The following is a 12,085-nucleotide window of genomic DNA, read 5'->3' on the forward strand; positions in this document are numbered from 1 at the left end:
ATAAAAGACTGAGACTCCGACCCCTCACCTCCCTTTCCCTTTTTCTCCTCTTTCTCACTTCCTTCCAATAGCCTGACATGATCTGTCTGGAAATGAACCACCTTCTAACTAAGACCCAACCTTATAGCTCCTGGACCTAAACTGTTCCTTCTCTCTCTTTGTAACAGAAAAAGAGGTATATTCCCTCAGAATACTAGGTCACCAACCAGGACCCTCCTTTGCAAGTGTGCATAGCATACTTGTCAAAAAAAAATTAGATCCTACTATCCAGTGATGGGCACCTTGCATACATGCAAGGCTGAGCTCCTTATCTGAGAATCAAAAAAACAAACAAAAAACAAAACAAGAAACAAACAAACAAACAAAAAAAACCCAAAAAAAACCAAATCAAACCAAACCAAACCAAACCAAACCAAACCAAACCAAACCAAACCAAACCAAACCAAACCCCTGACTCATTTGAGTCACCTATCACTATCTCCTCTTATAACTTGTCCCAGCTCTTAACTTACAAAGGTTTACAGACACAACCTCCATCCAGGGTTCTTTTCCTTCAGGTAGCAGGAATAGAAGACTCTACAGTTAATTTCCCATCATGCCTACCTTTAATATTTCAAATATTCTTCTGTTGTGGATGGGCCCGGTGCTGTCCTTGTGAACCAATCTCCTAATGAATAATGGAGCCAGTCACTGGGCTAGTAGGCAGGACTTCCTTTCGGGTTGGATGGAGGAAGAAAGGAAGCAGGAGAGAGTTACTTCCTTTTGGATCGGGACAGCAGAGGGGTAAGATGTAGCTGCTAGAGTTTCCTGGTATCATGGCAGATCCACAAAGGTTCGCCACTGAAGGAATCAGATTTTAATAAGGCTTACAAGATTAGGTTTTAGTGATGCCTAGAGATTGAGTTACCATTGTTTCTGAACTAAGTTTGTGTTGCGTTTTCTTTCATGCCGTGGCTCATCCTGGGTCAGGAGAGAAAGGTACAATGGCAGAGCATGGGTTTGCCAGATGTGCACCACAAAGGCCATGGGGAATTTGAAGCATAGGTTAGCCTGGTAGGGACCTGCCAGTGGGAACCTAGTGAGCTGGGTGGAGATGTTTCAGGAGCTCCAGGCCAGAGTTTCCATGAGATAAAACAGGTAGGCCATATCTGCCAGTGCTTGGCCAGCCAGCCCATCAGGGCAGAGGCACAAGCATGAGAACATGCCCATTCATCTTTTTAGTATTTCCCACAACATTCTTCCTCAACCAAACACTGAACACTCCCTATCTCATTCCTGCACTGAAACTTTAGAGGAACTATTGTCCCATCCCTCACACATAGAGGAGGACACATGACCATGGATTGTCTATACTTGGTACACAGATGGAAGCTCCTTTATACATAAAGGGGACTGAAGAGCTGGCTATGCTATAGTGTTAGATACAGAAGTGGTTGAGGCATAGCCCTCCCTACCCACACCACTAACCAACAGGCTAAACTAAGCTCTTACCCGCACCTTTCATTTGTCACAGAGACAATCCCTAAATATCTATACAGACTCTAAATATGCCTTCCAAATCCTCTTGTCCCATGCTACTGTCTGGAAAGAGCACAGGCTTACAACAAAAGGAGGATCAATATCTAATGCAGACCAAGTTATGGCCATGCTAAAAGCCTGCCATCTCCCCACAGTTATGGGTTGTCCACTGCCAGTCCCACAAGACAGATGACTCTATCATCTGGAAGAGAAACAATTCGGGTAATGAGACAGCTAGAGCTGTGGCCTTTGGTGGCCTAGATTTATTTACTCACCACAGGACGTTCTCACAGTACAACTCACTTCCCCAGACGATCTACCCTATCTACACCATCTCTTTCATTTTAACAGCCAAGCCTTATCTTATTTTGCTAAAATCTAACTACAGACTACTCTTGAGAACTTTTGTATAATAGCCAGAAGCTGGAAACAACCCAGATGTCCCTCAACAGAGGAATGGATACAGAAAACGTGGTACATTTACACAATGGAGTACTACTCAGCTATTAAAAACAATGACTTCATGAAATTCGCAGGCAAATGGATGGAACATGAAGATATCCTCGTGAGTGAGGTAATTCAGTCACAAAAGAACACACATGATATGTGCTCACTGATAAGTGGATATTAGTCCAAAAGTTTAGAATACCCAAGATTCAATTCACAGACCATATGAAGCCTAAGAAGGAAGACCAAAATGTGATGCTTCAGTGCTTCTTAGAAGGGTGAACAAAATACTCACAGGAGGAAATATGGAGACAACATGTGGCGCAGGGACTAAACTTTTGTTTCTTAAAATCTACCACTGCCTCACTGCCTCTTGCAAAATCTGTCAGATGTCAGAGTCCAAGTTCAGATATCATAGTCTCCCTTTTCCTACTCACCAGTCTAGAGATTCCCTCCCTCAAACTGGCAACTTGACTTTACTCACATGTGCATCATCAAACATGCCTTGGGTGGACACCGACTCAGGGTGGGTTGAGGCATTTCCCACCACCAACAAAAGGACTCAGAGAGTCTCTGATCTTTTCCACAATGAAATCATCCCTCAATTTGGAATCCCAGCCTCCCTCCAGTCAGACAATGGTCCTGAATTCACCTCCCAAGTTTCTCAAACTCTATCTAAGGCCCTTACCATCCTTTAGCATTATCATATTCCATATCAGCCCATAGACCTCAGGAAAGGTAGAGTGGACTAACCATTCCTTGAATATTACCCTTGTCAAACTGTCACAGGAACTCACCTTGATTGGGTAAAACTCTTACAGTTGGGTCCTTTAAGGCTACGGGCTCTCCCCCAAACAACTTCTTTTTATCTCACCCTTTGAGCTCATGTAGAGATAATCAGTTCTGACTCCTGGTCTTTCATCCAAATTCTCTCTTCTATCTGATCACCTAGTCACTTCCTTCTGTCATCTCTGTTCCCTCCTATGGAACGTTACTGACCACTGTCTATCCTGGCCACACATTAGTTCTTGTCCACAATCTATCAGCTTTGGAGAACAGGTCTGAGTCTGCCCTCTGGACCATTACCCCTCCCCCTTCCCCCTAAGTGGCAGGGTCCCTTCAAGGTAATTCTCATGACCTTCACAGCTGCTATGCTTGAGGGACTCTCTTATTGGGTTCACCTGTCTCACCTCAAGCACCTTACCCCTTCACCACAAAATAACTCTTTTTCTTACACATTGACCTCAACGAGACCCTTATCTCTTAAGCTTCAGAGGACAAACTACACTGTTCTCAATTCCAGAAGAACGAGACTCCACTTTGGCAGCTGCACAGGAATATCCATGTATCCAGCCCCCAGAGATAAGAGAAATAGGAAAAGTAATTGAACACTCCTTCAAGGCCATTACCTCTTTGACATTCCCTCTCCTAAATAGTACTAGCCTGTTTTTTTGATCTTCTGCTCCAGACTCTGACCTTGGCCTATCAGCTCCTTAATATCACCCAACCTAGCCACTTTGAGATTGCTTGCCTATGTGTGTCCCCTGAAACTGACTCACAATTCCCACTTACAGCTTCTCCAGGGACTCTGTCACATAGCCTTACTTTGCCTTTCAACAACTGCCCTGACTCTGGTGCTACCATAACCTGCTACCTTTTTTATATCACCCTCTTTGGCATGGCAGTTTGCTTTAAGCTGTTTGTGACACATTCGATACGAACATTAAGTTCCCTAGACTGTAACAAAACCATAACCTTCAAAACGTAACCTTCTTTACGACAGTGCCCAATGGTTTAGACACATTGATTCTTTATAGTACTCAGGTATGTCATTGTCTACCTGCCCTCTGGTCATGAGTTTGTACACTGATGTTTCTTTTCGCTGAATTAGGCATGATACACAGAGAAGAGCCCTTAACAAACCCAGTTGTGGACTTGTTAACTACCTGGCATAATGAAAGGGCAATCCAAATCTTGCCACTCTTGGATGTTGCAGAAATAACCATGGGTGTTGTCACTGGAACAGCAGAACTGGCCACCTCCCTAACCTTGTATCATCAGTTCTCTTCCCAATTTATCCAAGATCTTCAACAGGTGGACCAAACTATGATCACTCTCCAAGGACAGATGGATTCTCTGGCAGCAGCAGTACTTCTAAAACGGATGGAGACTAGACCTTCTTACAGATAAAGGGGGTGGCCTTTGAGAGTTTCTCCAAGAGGAATGCTGCTTCTATGTCAACCACTCAGGGATAGTAAAGAACAAAATTCAACAACTCCAAACAGACCTCCAAAAATGTAAGAAATAACTCAATGCTTCTCAACCTTGGGTCTTTAGAAACCCCATATGGAAATGGACACTGCCCTTCCTGATCTCCTTCTTTTCCTGATTTTATTATTTGCACTGTACTTTATCAACCTCTTCTTCTTCACATCCCTCCAATGACAAATCTAAAAAATTTCCAACCAACAGATTAATCAGTTCCTCTTACAGGATCACCAACCACTGGCCACAAAGGAGCCTGATGCCAACAACCATCAAATATGTCCTGACAGTGAGGACCAACTACATCCCAAAATTGATATCATCCTTGTACAGCAGGAAGCAGTTTAAGAGATCCAATGACCTATTTCTGTCTTACCATCCCCATCCCAACCCCCCACACCTGTGCTCTCTCCTCTTTATAGTAAGAAAAAGAGGAGAATGTTAGGAATCAGGTAACTTCCACAGCCAGTCCTACCTGGCAACAGTGATGCCATCAGACAACCCAGTGACAACAAGACACATCATCATTAGCTGCCCAGAGGGCCACACATTCCCATTGTTGCCCTGCGTCATGTCCCATCCACCCACCCCCAGGCATGTGCTGCAGTCCCTATAAAGAGCCATGTTTTTGCTCTACTGATCCTTTCTTTTCTTTCTCTCCCAGAGGCAGCCTCTGTATCTCCCTCGCCCCTCCCTTTTAATAAATCTCCCAGGTGAGACCTGCCACATGGTGTGATTATGTCAGAACCCCCACCTATTTCCAACACTCTCTGTCTTCCCTTATGTTTGCTTTGGGTTGAATTTGCTTTTCTTTCTCTAGATTCTGAATGAAAGAACATATATAAAATTTCAGTGATACAAATTGTATCTTGAGCTTTATTGAAACATCAAATGGTGGATTGTGTTTTCTCCCATCCTTTCTTTCTTCCTCCTTCTCTCTCTCTCTCTCTCTCTCTCTCTCTCTCTCTCTCTCTCTCTCTCTCTCCCTCCCTCCCTCCCTCCCTCTCTCCCTTTCTCCTTCCCTCCTCCCTTCCCTCCCTTCTTCCTTCCCTTCTTTCCTCCTGCCCTCCTTCCCCTCCCTACCTGGCTGGTCTCAGATTTCTGATCCTTCTGCCTCTGTCAAGTGTTACAATTATAGGCATACACCATATTCATTGTTTTTTTTTTTTTTTTTTGAGTTTTGATTTACCCCATGCTCTCTTTTTTGACACAAATATGCACATCTGTATAAATATTTTCTGTAATATTCACAGAGTAAAGCTATTTATAGGGTTTTTTGGGGGGCAGAGGTTGACTCCTCATTTTATCTTATGGTATAGAAGAGATTAAATTATTTCATTGTTTTTAGAAATATTGGAAAATTTAAAAGCCATACTATATCATATTTTGGTGAATGACATACATACATTGAAAAGTGATGTATTATTGTTAGTGCTGGGTGGAGTAGTCTCCTATCTCAGTTGGGTCAGTTTTGTAGAAAGCATCATGGAGAACTTTGACCCTTTAATGCCTCTCGTTTCCTTGTTCTGTGAACTGTCAATGAAAAGGTGTTGAAATACCCGGTGCCAATTGCTAATATAGTGTGTCCTCTTCTCCTTTTAGTTTGATTAGTTTTGTTTCATCTCTTCTGAAGCTCTGCTACTAAATATGTATAATGTTAGAGCTCTTGTAACCTCTGGATTAAGAGAGTTCAATGTCTATAAAATAACCTCTTATGGGTGTGCAAGGGCACAGTAAGGAAGCTGCTAACATGGCATTATTAGAGGGCATGGTTATTGTAAGTAGAAGAGAAAAAATATCCAGTGGCATCTAGAAAAGTCTGAGCAAAGAGAAAAAGAAACACGTTTGACGTGGTCAGACCTATGTCTGAAAGAAGCAGGAGAGAAGAGAGATGGTGAGATAGAGAATCCAAGAGGAGCTGGGTGCAGGGGTTATAATGAGAGAGGGAGATGTGAGGTAAGAAGAGGCCAGAGGTTAGCATGGGGCTTTGAAATGTGTGAGGAGTACCTGGGTATAGGACCTGGAGGAGCCTGGAGGGTAGTGTGTATGGTCATGGATATGCATTGATTTGACACAAGTATATGTCAATTGAGAGCCCTAAGTCTCTTCTACCAAAGGCATGGGAAATGGACTCCCTTTGGGGATATAGAACCTGTTTTTCAAGTTCCCGAGGAATGCTAGCTTTTATTTGACCACCAAAAATCCTTCTATAGTCCAGCTTGAACTAAGACAAGACTGTCACTTCTGGATATATCTGCCTGAGACACTTCTGGATTGTCTGAGACCTAATATTACCTCTTTTAGAATTCCTTGGTATACCTTGAATTATATTCACATAACAATGTCATTTTGTTTCTTATTAGTATTTGAATGGCATAACTTTTAAAATGTATTTTTATAAATACATCTCTTTACGATATTAGACTCTTTTTCTCAGTTTCACTGTATATTGATGAATCTTTCTTTTCTAAATCACCTACTTATGTGTAATATAAGGCCTGTGAAACTAAAACTGCCCACTTCTGACTCATGTCCTATGGTGCAGGTACCACATGCTTTCTGTGTGGTCTCAATAAACTGGTATATTACTGAAAATAACTAATTCAATTTCAAGAATCACAAAAAATGACTTTATTTCGATGTATTTCTCACTTCTATTCTTTTAAAAAAGACTTTTTGTTTCAATATTTTATTTCCTTCAATTTTTAAATTAAAATAAATTTTTAAAATTGAAAACAGAAAAAAATAAAAAATTGAAAACAGATCTTTTTTTTTTTTTTTTTTACAATCTATTCTGATGTTTTCCTCTCTCACAACTCTTCTCAGATCTTCCACACCTCCCTACCCACCCAAATCCATACTCTTTCTTTCTTTTTCTCAGTAGAAAACAAATAGGCATCTATAAAAAAATAATAAAATAAGAACAAACAGACAAACCAGAATAGGAGAAAACAAGCAAACAGAAAAAAAGAGCCAACATAAGAACTACACATAGATAAGGAAACACACATTTGTACATAATGGGCTAAGTTATGTCTGTTTTATAGTTTACATAATTTCAGGCAAGAAGTCCCACTTATTTACTTATTTCTTGTCTTTTCCTCTAAACATAATTTAGATTCTCCATTCTAGCTGTTTTATCCTCCTTTCTTTATAATTTTTGACATATTTGGAAAATATGTGCCCATATATATATATATATATATATTTTTTTTTTTTTTAACTAAACCCCCCTTTTTTGTTTTCTTTCCAGAACTCTAAATGCACCTGTGTGTTATGCTGCAATTGTATTGCAGGTTGCTGTGGCTCTGGGATTCACGTTTATTCACTTTTTCTGCTCTATTTTCCATGGTTCCCATTTCAGCATCTTTGCATTTACTAGCTTTCTTCTTCTTCAATATATAATAGATCTAGAGTTTCTAAAAAGAACCAAAATTTTTTCATATTTAGATATTCATTTGACTTATTTGTTCCTCGTATGTGTGCTCTCCCTCCGAGCTCAATTTATTGAATTTTTAGGTTAAATGTAAAAGGGCTGACCTTATTCACTGGTTATATAATCTCTGTCATTGATGGTATTTTAAAATTAGTTTTCTGATGATTTCAGGCTTGTTTTTCTGCATGTATATCAATGCAGAATATATGTATAACCACACATATACATGTATATATTTATGTATATATATATTTATACACACACACACACTCATACACATATACACAGATATGCACATGCATGAACACACACTTTCACATCTGTTAAGTTTCAATTGTTTGTAGATACTACAAAGACAGTTTTGTAAGGTTCTAGCTTCTTTGCATTCATTCCTTTATGTTATGTTGGCATTTATTCTAGCACAGTTATTAGAGATCGTTGTACTCCATTTGAGGCTTACTTTTAACGTTTTCTTGGGTTAGACCCAAATTAGCAGTTTATTTAAGACTAACATAGCCTTATTTCCAAGACAGATCCCTTTTGATGAGTCCACCCTGTGGTTTATGTATTTTAAGACCATGCTCCTTCTGTTGGGAACTTTGTAGACTCTTCCCTCATCTTAGTAAAGTCTAGGAATGGCCCATCTGACCGTATTCTAGAAGTGCTCCCTCTTAGGCTCATGCAGCGTCATTCCTCACACACACACAGATCAACCGTGAAGTCAGTAATTCAGTGAGTTCTCTCTTTTAATATTTTGACTGACCATTTCCCCTCACTTCCTTCTCCTCTTCTTTTTTAAAAGCCATCTTTAAAAAAAAGCAACCCTCTTTGCTTTGGTATGCTACTATACAAATTCTAGCTAAGGTAGTTTCCTCACATTGTTATCACTGTGAGAATGTTGGGCTCTGTTTATTTCTCTGTTTGGTACAGTGGAAGCTCTCTGAGCCATCAAGCTGATTTGTTTACAAGACTCATGTTATTTGCTTCCCATCTCTCATAGAACACAGTCCTGTAAACATGTTCTTCGATGCTTAAGACAAAGCATAAGTAATGAATTTGATCTGAGTTTCTAGTTGAGTTTGGTAGGAAAGAAATCATTTTAACAAGTGAAGCTGTCCTGGCTGGTTTTATGTCAACTTGACACAAGCTAGCGTTATCTGAAAGGAGAGAACCTCATTTGAGAAAATGCCCCCATAAGACTAGTCTGTAAGGAGTTTTCTTAATTAGTGTTGATGGGGGAAGGCCTAGCCCATTTTGGGCCCCAACAGATGATAGTCTACATCCAAGAATGTAAGTCAGAGAATCCATCTTTGTAACAGAATCTACTGCCATCATTCAGTGGACCAAGAACTGCTTAACAGGTTGAGAATTTGGGGGAAGTTGATTATTCTCCAAGCTGAAAGTTCACACACACACACACACACACACACACACACACACACACACACATACATACACACACACACAAACTCAGAGGAGATTCGTCAACTTCAGTGTAGTATGGCATTGATAGTCAAGCCCTTTGCAAGTGACATCAGGTGACTTTATGTTGGACCCAGTATCCATCTGATGTTCTCTAGGTTCTATAATAAATCAAGCTGAGCAAGCTGTGAGGAGCAAGCTAGTAAGCAGCATCCCTCCACTCCACCATGGCCTCTGTATCATCAGCTCCTGCATCCAAGTTCCTGCCCTGCTTGAATTTCTGTTCTGACTTCCTTCAATGATGAACACCAAAATCAAAATATAAACCAAATAAACCCTTCCCCACAACTTGCTTTTGATTATGGAGCTTTGTTACAACAGCCATAGCCCTAACAAAGATAAAAAGCCATCTGAATTAGACTTCCTTTTACTTGATGGTGCTGGAGGGAGTGTCCTTTTGGGGTTTAGCTAATTCATAGAGATGGTAGACACTACTCTAAGAATGCCTTTCTTACATGCAAATCAACCAGTTCAGGGCCCATATCTTAACACCTCCTTCATGGGATTCTTCTGTTCTGTCCATATATGTTTCAAAGCACAAAGTGTGAACACCCTAGAGACACTCTTTCCAGGTGTCATAAATTTAATATATTTATTTTTACATAAAATAAAGTCTTTAAAGGTTGGGCAACAAACACTCACCGAACAGTCAGTTAATCATGTCTTAACCTGACCTCAGTTTTTAAAGACTTCCTCCTGATGTTAAGTATTGATGCCCCTTTTATTGTTTTATTTAATGCTCCAGCTTTCTCTCTACCTGCCATCTCTAGGTTACTCTCATACTCCACTAGAATTCTTTATCTTACAATTCAATTTTTGAGCTAGATTCTTTTTGCTAGAGTTTGCATCCAAACTATCCATTAAAGACTTGTGTTAATTGGGCACATGATCTTTATACAACTGAAAGGTGGCAGAACTTTTAAGAGATGAGACCTAGAAAATAAATTAGGTTACTGGACATGTGCCCTGGAAAAATGTATGGACACTGACCTATTTGTGTCTCCTTTAATGCTTCCTGGCAGCTATACATTCCCACCATGATATTTTATCTGATCTCAGATCCACAAACAATGGAGTCCATAGACAATGGATTGAAAACCCTGAAACTATTATCCACACTAAACATTTTTTTTCTCATAACTTGGCCATCACCAAGGTCTTGGACACATTCTTTTAAAGATATATCTCCTTTCTTCCCTCCCTCCTTCTCTCCCTCTCTCCCCGTTCTCTTCTTTATCTCCTCCCATTCTTCCTCCCTTCCTCCCACACTTCCTTCTTTCCTTCCTTTAATTTTGTAGTCGTCTTAGTTATTATTCTATTGCTATGAAGTGACACCATGCCCAAGGTAACTTATAAAAGAAAGTATTTAACTGGATTTATAAAAGGGACTATTTAATTGGGGACTTGTTTATAGTTTCAGAGGGTGAATGTACAGCCATCAGGGTAAGGAGTGTGACAGCAGACAAGCAAGCATGGCCCTAGGGGAGTAGCTGAAAGGTTATATTTGATCCACACCCAGGATGATGAAAGAAAGACTGGGCCTTTGTGGCCTTTAAACCTACAAACCCCATTGCCAGTGACATACCTCCTAACCATCCCACCAACTGTGGATCAAACATTTAAATATACGAGCCTATGAGAACCATTGTCATTTAAACCACCACAGTAGTACTGTGTTTTAAACCAGAATTTTGCACATATTGGCCAAGCCTTATATGACTGAGTTATGTTCCCAGTACCATTTCTCCTTTTCTCCTCCTCCTTTTCCTCCTCTTCCTCCTCCTCCTCCTCTTCTTCTTCTCCTTCTTCTCTTCCTCCTCCTCCCCCTCCTCCTCCTTCTCCTCCCCCTCCTCCTTCTCCTCCTTCCCCTTCTCCTCCTCCCCCCTTCCCCTTCTCCTCCTCCTCTTCTTCCTTTTCCTCCCCCTCTTCCTTCTTTTTAATTTTGCAGTAAGATATTACTAAATCTACAAGGCTGGTTTGAAATTCATTCTGTAGCCCAGATATGCCTAAAACTTGCTTTTGATTCTCCTGCTTCAGCCTCCCAGATAGTTAAGATCATATGCCTGTGAAATGTAGCCTGACCTGACTATAACATATTCAGCTGGGAACAGTCTTAGTTGGTGAGTATTTAACTATTGTCAGTTTTATTGGGAATTTGAAATACTCAGTATGTGCTTTTATCAAATCTCTTAGTGTTATCTTCGTCATATTTGTTCTGCGTACATTTTCCCACAGTGGCCACAGGAATCTACCTGGAGTTTCAGCTTTCTGTACTGATGCTATGTAAAACTTCTTTTATATTCTTGGGTGACAAACATACTCACAAATGTAATAATTCCCTTTTCTGGATTTCTTTCAGACTAACTTTTAATGCATTTTATTTTATTTTCCTGAAAAATTATAAATGAAGAATGTAGAAGAATAGATTAATATGGAATTTCATCTTCCTTTCATTTATTCTTGACTTAAAGGGGATTTCCCTTTTATCATATTATTCTCATTAGCTAATCAATCTAACAACAGAAGTGTTGTTCTTCATAGATTATGTAGATTGGGATAAAACCTACAACTTATCGTAATTTCTAAGATGTTAACTGAGTTAAAATAACCAAAACAACCCATGCTCTGAGAGTGAAGTGAGCTCTGCCGACAAACACCCACACTTGGACGAAGACTGTCTAGATTTTTATAGGCTGCATGTTTTACCATATCCACGCATGAAGTGCAGACATCCTTGAGCAGTGGTTCTCAACCTTCCTAGTGCTGTGACCTTCAGTACAGTTCTGCATGTTGTTGTGATCCCCAACATTAACAGTTTTCATTGCTACTTCATAAGTGTAATTTCCCTGCTGTTATGAATTGTAATATAAATATCTACTATGTTGGTAAATGGTATACAAACAACCCTACGAGGTTGTGACCTATAGGTTGAGGACC

Source organism: Mus caroli, chromosome 10 (assembly GCF_900094665.2).
Source record: "Mus caroli chromosome 10, CAROLI_EIJ_v1.1, whole genome shotgun sequence".
NCBI classification, from domain to species: Eukaryota; Metazoa; Chordata; class Mammalia; order Rodentia; family Muridae; genus Mus; species Mus caroli.